This window comes from Octopus bimaculoides, chromosome 24 (assembly GCF_046866305.1).
Source record: "Octopus bimaculoides isolate indiv1 chromosome 24, ASM4686630v1, whole genome shotgun sequence".
In the NCBI taxonomy this organism is placed as follows: Eukaryota; Metazoa; Mollusca; class Cephalopoda; order Octopoda; family Octopodidae; genus Octopus; species Octopus bimaculoides.
In genome coordinates this window covers 12,683,667-12,694,031 of record NC_142951.1, presented here as the reverse complement: position 1 = coordinate 12,694,031, position 10,365 = coordinate 12,683,667, and positions in this window count along the sequence as shown.

The following is a 10,365-nucleotide window of genomic DNA, read 5'->3' as shown; positions in this document are numbered from 1 at the left end:
ATACGAGATCGATGTGATTGTCGACAATTCTGTAAAGGTGGGCGCCAATACTACTGCAGAACAATGACTGAAACGAGTACAATGAGATATATAAATAAAAGAATAAACGAACACAACAATAAACGAATGAGAACTGGTTGTTATATTACTGTGGTGTTGACATAAATGTCTGACTCGGTAAACATGCACGCAGACATTCGATATAGCCAGAGAGAAACACTAACGATTAGGGCATCTTCACCCTTCGTGGTAGTTTTTATAGTCTCCGATTCAACCTTGATTAAGTAGGCTAATGATCAAAAGCAACCAGACTGTGATCCTCCAATACTTTTGTAAATAAATATGTGTGTGCATGCCGGTATGTGTGGTTTGTGTGTATTGTATTATATATACTATTTATGTATCTCTCTCGCCTTATAATATATGTGTGTATATGTGCGTACATATACACATATATACATATACGTGTATACAAATATATGTTATATATATATATGTATGTATATTCATCTATCTGTCTATCTATCTATCTCTCTCTCTCTCTATCTATCTATCTATCTATCTATCTATCTATCTATCTATCTATCTATCTATCCGTACATGCATAACATACATAAATACATACATATATATAAATATATGTGTGTGAGTGTGTATATATATATATATATACATGCATACATACATACATACATACATTCATACATACATACATACATACATACATACATACATACATATATGACAGAAATATGTTACAAAATACAAACTACACGTGGAAATGTAAGGGGAACGTAAGCAGAAAAATAAGTGAAAATGCACATTGGAAATTTTTAAAAAAATGATAAAGGCTGTTTATGAACAGTAACGATAGATATATACAATTAGATGAACTGAGGTAGGAATAAAGGCAATAAAATTCATTATTGCGGATTGTAATTATATATATATATAATTACATCAAGAATATCAAATCCCCTTAAAGAGATATTACTATCCAAGTTTCCAGTTTATATCCAGTACTTCAGTGAAAAACTAACAATGTGAATTTCACATAGATGGATATTCTTATACGAGAAAAAGGAAACTTCACCTAAATTGCAAAATTACAAATCTCAAAGTGCGTAGGCATATGTACAATTGTATGTATGCATGTAAGTATGTATGCATGCATGCATCTATGTATATAAATGAGTATATGTGTGTGTGTGTACATATATATATATATATATATATATATATATATATATATATATATATTCCTTCTACCTACAGCTGTTTCTATACCCAACGAATTCAATTTGAGGAATTAAATTAAATTAGTTACAGATGTAAGCATGTTAATGATAAGACACCCCCTGTAAATATGTTTTCAGAAACTACCATTAGATGTAATCTAAAGAACAAATTAGGTATAATAGTAAGCTTACTGGAACCTTGAATTCGGCGGTATCTAATGATTACTCTGCTCACATCTGTAATGAAAGCGACTAAATAATTCTCAATAGATATCGTATTAATACCAAAGTATTAAATGGTTACTATGAATATAAGTTTTAATGTACAGGTAATAGTAGTATATTTATTTTATATAGTTTGGCGAAACTTTAATTTAGACACGTACCGCGAGAATATATAATTGATAGCTTATGAATGGTTAATAAATGTATTAATTTAATATTGGTTTTAACTTTATTAATTCATTAATTTGATTTAATATTTATGCTTTCCTCGATTAGGTCGTGAAATTATATTCTCACTATTGTACACTAATACCGATGACGTATTATTCAACTATGGGTAATTAGTTAGCAGTTTTGATTCGTCATCATGTCATAGCTTTCAACTTTTTAATACACACACGCACAAATATATAGGAATAGTAACGGTTTAAAAAAAAAATACTCCTGTTGCTAATAGACACATATCTGAGTCTATCAAAGCACGTTGGAATGTAGCTCCTTTCTAACAAATTCTCTCTCGTGACGAAATAATCAATTTACGATATTCAATATGAAAATTTAATTTAATTTAATTTAATTTAATTCCTCGAATTGAATTAATTGGGTATAGAATGAGCTGTAAGTATTAAGAATTTGATGCTATACTGAATGGAATTCGTTCAAATAAATTGATGTCTATATATTAATTTCTCCGTTTTCTTTTCCTCCTATACACACACACACGCACACACACACACACACACACACGCACACACACACATGCACACATATACACGCACACACACACACACGCACACACACACGCACACACACACGCACACGCGCACACACACGCACACACACACACACACACACACACGCATATATATATATATATATAATATATATATTATATATAGTTTTAGGGAAAATAACCAATTATCAAGAACTCATCGATGAAAATCCACTATTATATATATACTTTATCTATAAGGCTCAATTTAATTTTAATTTTTTATAAATTGATTTTAATTGAGTTTTTTGCCTGTAATTTTGGATTTTGTCCCTAATATTATTATTATATATATATATATATATATATATATATATATATATACATATACACACATACATATATAGATGCATGCATGCATACATACATAGTTACATGCATACATACAATCGTACACATGCTTACACACTTTATGATTTGCCATTTTGCAATTTCGGTGAAGTTGCAATATAAACGAAGTGAGGGACACATCGGTTCCTGTGTTTGATTTCTACGTATTTCATCTTCCTTGAAATGATGGCATACGAACCTGACTTGGGCGAATATGGATTCAGTAAGTAATGACTATGTTTGTCCAGTTCTATTGTGGCTAGGCATGTGATATCTTCTTCTTCGTGATAGCTGTACAACTCAAGATTTCAGTAACTGCCAGTGAAATGCTGTCTGCAAACAGGATTTTTAGTTTCGTATTTTTCTATAAGGATTGGATAAATTTGTGGGAAACGTAATTTCACATACGTGAATATGCGTTATTGGAATGATACTCTTGCGACTTTTGTTAGCATGGCTAGGCTAAGACTTAGATGCGGAGATGCCTTCGTGAGGCTTGTAAAGATTTATGTTCATAGAAAGTTTCCCAATGAAAGATTATGGTATTATAACAGAGAGTGGAAATCCTTCCGCTCTCGTTAGTAATGTTGTTCTTCAATACTATGGACGGATGTATGATTCGAAGATAATAGGAGCTTTTCTTTGGGCTTCAGAGACTTCATACAACCCACAATAAAATCGAAGTAACTGCATTAGAGGTTTTGGCTGAACGACGTTTTGGCCTAAAGTATTCAATTTTCAGTTAATGGCAATTTTTAATGTATCCGAAATGTTTATTGATGTATTTTCGATACAGCTAATATGTCTCCTCTTTAAAATTTAAAGTGTATTGTTCTAAAGCGTTTTTTTGTTTGTGTGTGTCTAACATTTCTATATTACTACAATGGTATATATCTCTGAACAGTCATACACACCATACTTTTGGCAAAAGAATCCGTTTGATGGAAGATTCAACAAATGCGTAATTTGTTTTTCATAAAACAGTGTTTATTAATCAAGCGTTTTATATCTACATAGTTGTTACATATGTTATTGCAGTTCTTAGCGTTGACGGGACTGTTAAAATGCTTAACGGTATCACTTCCAGAATACTACGTTCTGCGTTCTATTCCCACCGTTGTCATCGACTTGGCCCCTTCCTCATAGCTGCTGGTGTTGTGTCAAAATTAGAAACCGATATTTTCTATATCATCCAGATTGTTGAAATCTGAAAGAAATATCTACAGTATCGATATTTGGTTCAAAATGAACGATTTCAGTATCCCTCTCCAGGTATATAATAACTCCAGTGACAAGCTGGTACTTATCTTATCGATCCCGAGACGATGAAGAGCAAAGTGGACCTCGGGCTGAATTTGAACTCAAAATGTTAAAGATAAACGAAATGCCGCTAAGCATTCTGCCAGTTCGCCACCTTAGATATAGAAAATATTTGTTCTGAAAATATATCCAGTTTTGTCACGCACGTTACACCAAGTAAATGAGAATTTTGACCACACGCACCCTATTGTTCAGCAAACTCCTCAGCATTTTCTTGAAATTTCAATGTCAATGTAAGTAAATCATGAAGCTTTTATGCTGCTCTTCAACAATTCAGATATTTTCAAGTGAAAACATTTCTTCGTGCACGGTCATGTACCTCACATGTTTTGGATCCTCTTCAAAAAATTCAGTATACATTCCAGGAAAAAATTATTTTGTTTATTGCTTGCATGTGTAGTGAAGCCTTACCGTGAAAAATGAATTAATTCAATTCTTGTTAATGCTCAATATTTACAGCTTAGATATTCTATTCATTGTGTCTCTGATTGTCACACTGTCACGCAAAGAAAGACCATAAATGAGGATATAATTCACAATGCTTTTATATTTCTTTGTTTTCCAAGAAGGTCGGGTGAGATCAGAGTGAATTTTAAAAAATATTTCTAGCGAGTTAAGCTACTACATAACGGATAATTCAGTGGTGTTGTCACTTTATATTTTGATTGTTTTCCAACAGTAGGATCTTAATGTAGCTTTCATACAACAATCTGTGATACCAAATATGTATGTAAACACACACACACACACACACACACACACACACACACACACACACACACACAAACACACACAAACACATATTTACATATATAGATTATAAAAAATGTCAGAAGGTATGAAACGAATATATTTATTTCACCAGTTGATATCCATTAGATTGCGATCGTTTCGCAGCCAACATCATGGAAAATGAATTTATTGTTTAATAAACTACTTTACATGACTTCACTTCTGTATATGCTAAAGATTACGTAATACTATTATACATTTTACAAGATAATGCAAGTGTAGAAGGTTAGCTCATAAGATTGGCAGAGTATCATGGTTATATCAAGTCTTAAACATCAGTTTATTGTATGTGTATACATACAATAAGTCATCCTTCGAAATATTAACGTATGGAAGTCAATAATTAACAAAATAGATTTGTATAGAGAGGAGGAAAGGAGATTTGGTAAGATATTAAGAAGGAAACAGTGTATGGTGGTGGTTGAAATGAAAATTGTATACAATGTGATAGAGATTTAGAGAGTCAGGTAGTCAGATAATAACCTAGAAGTATTAATAATATAGAGAGAAAAAATTCTTACGACACAGCCTTGCCAGCACCTATATGTGTGTGTGTGTGTGTGTGTGTGTGTGTGTGTGTGTGTGTGTGTGTGTGTCTGTGTGTGTGTTGTGTGTGTGTGTGTGTGCGTGTGCGTGCGTGTGTGTTTGTTTATATATAAAAGTTGTATCTAAAATTAAAGTTTAGGTAAGACACTGAACCGCTAAATGTGGCCCGAGGAGGTTTTTCCTGCACTGTAGAGTGTATTCGCTTCCATTACATTCTGTCTTCCGTAATAATCATTTAGAATTTATGTACGTATGTATGTATGTATGTATGAATGTATGTATGTATGTATATGTAAATATATATATATATATATATATATATATATATATATATATATATATATATATATATATATATATATATATATATATAATACACTGCTTTATTTTGAGATTGCTAATATTAAGAATACTCGCAAATAAAATGCAGACTGGAGTTGTAGTGCTCCAAGTGAGCAATATTCCGTATAATAATCTGTATGAAGAAACTAGAGGAACATAGTTAATAACCACACACAAAATCCAATATATATATATATATATGAATTTATAGTAAAGGAGATCAGAGGCTTATATCCGGTTTTATTCAGTTTTATTCAAGCTAATTACTTCTTTTCATTTCCGCATCTACACATATTTTTTGCAGCATCTAATTCACACTGTAAAATGTGCACCTTTATGTGAACTTATTGCTAAACGCCACATCTTGAGGGCGGAGTCAACTGCATTGTTCAGATAGAATCTAAATCAAATACAAGTCCAGCCGAAATACACGTGGTGTTGCCATTGTTCCAAAAATAGCCTAGATCTTGACCTGAAAATAAAATTAACGATATCCATAAATTTAAATGAATTTAATTCAATTATAAAATTAGCAAATTAAATAATAGTCTCATAGCTCATTACTAACGATGCTAACAATAATAATACGACTAGTGGAACTAGCAATACTAGCGAGAGGTATGATAATAACAGTGAAAAATATACTTAATGTAACCTGATACTATGTATTAATACTACCACACACCATTTAATGATGGTCTTTGTTTGCAGACTGCTAAAATTCCTTGCACAGCTAGTCAATTAATCTTTAACTAGCAGAGTTGAAAAAGTCATGATCTAGGTTGTTTTGGGTACGGTAACACCACGTGTATTTCGGCTGGACTTGTACATAATTTAGATTCTATCTGAACAATGCACTTTAGATAGACTCCACACTGAAGACACGGTAATTAACAGTAAGTAAACATAAAGATACAAACTTTGCAGTGGCCATAGTTACTGAAGGAACATTTAGGTGCAGTAATGAAAGGAAGTAATTGACTACTGAATAAAACTGAAAATAAATCTCTGTTCTCTTTTATTATAAATTCATTATTTTCTCTACCGAAAACATGCAGTATCTATAGAGGCAAATATATTTACCGGTGTGAAGATAGACTGAGGTTAGTAAATCAAATTAACTGGAGTTTTTTTTAAACACTCACTGAAGTTAGCCAGCATTAATAACCGGTAAAAGCGACTACGGGACCCACTTGGACTCTATATCTCTACCAACCAATTTATATGCGTGTGTGTGTGTATGTGTATGTATGTATGTGTGTATATATATATATATATATATATATATATATATATATATATATATATATACATACATATAAATGAGTATATGCATATATACGTACATGTATGTACATACTTACATCTACTTGTATATATAGATGCATATCTGGGTACAGGACATTGCAAACAAAACGTAGACAACATGATAAACAAATACAGAAAACAGACAGGCTACATAGAGAACATTTCCTTCATCAGGTGCCATTTTTATAACACTGGCGTTTCGAAGAGTTAGGGCAGGACGCATCGTTAAAATGGCTCTTCCCACGGACCACAAATTAAATTTAAATTAAATTTAATTCAAATTAAATTTGTAACGTGAAGGAATGTAGTGGCGGACAAAAAACAAAACAGGAAATATATATATATATATATGCATGTGTGTGTGTGTATCTGTGTGTGCGTCCATATATAGTAAACGTCTTCCTTCCGAGATCACTTTCACTGGAGAGTTGTCGGGTAATTGAATGTTCCGACATGTCTGATAATCACATTTTAAATTACCATACCACATTACATTTACAAAATCCATTAAAACGTTATATGTACACCAGTTGTGATAATATTTTGAATGCAGTGTGAACGTTACTAAGCGAAAGAAATAAAAGTCTAATTTATGTAGAGAACAAGTTTTATTGACTTAATAAAACACAGGTCTTGTAAATGCAGTACAATAAGGTGCGGTATTCTTCTTGAGAAGCAAAGAACCATTTTCGATGCAACATAAACTTTCTTTGTTTTAATGGCAACTAACACTAATTAGCACAACTTCTCTTAACTCTAAATAACAAGACATTTTCTTTTATATTGTTCTAGGCAGCGGTTGCTAGATTGCCCAAAAAAAGAAAGATTTAACTGCATATCCAAATACATATATACTCATAAAAGGTACATGCATAAATATATGTATGTATGTATCCATGTACCAATTTCTATCTATCAATCTATCTGTCTGTCTGTCTGTCTGTCTGCGTGTCTGTGTGTCTGTCTCTGTCTCTCTTTCAATATATATATATATATATATATATATATATATATATATATATACGTAAAACCTCTATTTATGTGTGTGTGTATCTAAGTATGTATATACATACTTATATATATATACTTATGTATGCATAGTTGGAACCAGGCCATACTTATAAATAGATAAATAATGCATATCTATCTATCTATCTATCTATCTATCTATCTATCTATCTATCTATCTATCTATCTATCTATCTATCTATCTACCTAACTATATATATATATATATATATATATATATATATATATATATATATATATATATATATATATATATATATATATATATATATATATATACACATACATTCATTCAGATATACATGTATGTATATTTGTACATATGTGTGCGCACATTTTGATAGCAGTATGAAAGCATGTATAAGAGAAGAGTAACGTATATATATAAAACAGTATAGTAAATTAAATGACACAAGACTATATATCTCCCATTGTGTTTACTATTATTTTATATCTATAAACGCAATCTTCACATCACGTCGTTTATTTTTTAACCATATATAGAAAATTTATTTCCAAAATATCGCATCCCTGTTAAGCCTTATAAAATTATGTCGTGGAAAAGAGTTTTTTTCCCTTAAAAGTACAGTTAATGTCAAGAGGAATACGTCCAGAAATCATAAAATAGAAAGAAAATTGGAACAATAAAAATGATACTGGGATGATTTATGAGAAATATATACAAAATATCAGCGCAGACATTGCTGTGTGGTTAAGAAGGTTACTTTGCAACTACGTGGTTCCTGGTTCAGTCCCACTACGAAGCACATTGGCTAAGTATTTAGTACTAGACCCTCAATCGACAAATACTTTGTGAATGGATGTAATAGATTGAAGCTTTGTGCAAGCCCATCGTGTTTATACATATGCAAATGTACGAAGGATGTTCATTAAAGATTTCTCCTGACCAGCCTCCCAAGGACTGGGATGAACGAAATTTGGCTTAATTATTAGTCTTTCCCTACATAGCCACCACCAATGATGACACACTTCCCCCATCGTTTTATGCAGGTGTGAAAACCTAATCTGTAGAAGTCGGTACGTTGCGTCTGGAGTCAAGACTTTACCTTGGAAATAAGTTCACCATCATCCGAAAAGTGCTTTTCCTTCAAAAGAGACATCATGGTTGGAAAGGGGCGGAAGTCAGATGGAGCGAGGTCGAGAGAGTAAATGGGGTGAGGAAGGATTTCATACCCGCAGGAGTGTGTTGTCATATGGGAAACATGCGTATTGTGAACTAGGGTGTTGTCTTGGCGGAGTTAGACTCCTTTGGTGGTCAGGATGCCACGCTTCTCTGGTTTCATGGCATCCCGCAATTTCCGCAGTAAATTATCCATTATCAGTACTCCTCACTGGTCCCAAAAGACTCAGTATCACCCTGCCTGCTGAAGGTTGGACACGAGACTTATGGTAATTTATCATGCTTCCATTGCTTCGATTGGACTTTAGTCTCAGGATCATAGTGATGGATATATGTTTCATCCTGCGTGATAATTCTGCTGAAAATGTCCTCCTCGTTTTCGTGGCACGTTCCCAAAAGAGCCTGGGAACAATCGACACGTTCTTGCAACTGAAAAGGTATGAGGATTCGAGGAATCCACTGTGCTGTCATCTTATACGTGTGCAAATGGTCGTGAATATTTTTTACCATGTACCCTACACTAACCTTTACTTCTTGGGCTAGAAGCCGAATAGTCATGCCGTGATCCCCCAAAATGGTGGCGTCCACTTTATAGATGGTGTTGTCATCAGTGGCGGAATGTGGTCATTCAGTAATAGGAATAGTTTCCACCGATGTCCGACCACATTTGAACTGGCCATGCCATTGCTTGACTACGTCGTATGATGGCGCCTCGTCACCATAAACTTCTTTCATCTCATTGAAAGTCTCTTTTCGTGTAGGACATTTCAATTATAAGACCTTGTTCACTGATCTACATTCAACTGTTTCCATTATAACACTTCAACAGCTGTAAAAGACAAACGAATACTAGTGAAAGGCTGCAAATTATAATATGGCATATAGAAGCATGTATGATTATATCTGTACAAGATCTGTTTTCTGCAATAACCGGAAGTTGGTCAGGGAAATCTTTAATGCACACTTCTCGTACATATGTACATATATATATATATATATATATATATATATATATATATATATATATATATATATATATATATATATATGAGTCTGTAAAATACTATAAATATACCCACCATACCAAAACTGTCCTACCATATACAGTCGCGAAATCTATATATTATAATACTGTGACGAATTATGTAACTTGATGAGGTGTATTCGGAACTGGTAGTGGGCGCATTCGATTCGATAATTTCATTCCCCACCCATTAGGGATCAGTTCCCCACTCACTAGGGAGCCGAAATGATCGTCGTGCTAGATAAAGCTTACGACCCACTCCCTATCAATTATTTAGCATACACATACACACACAAAC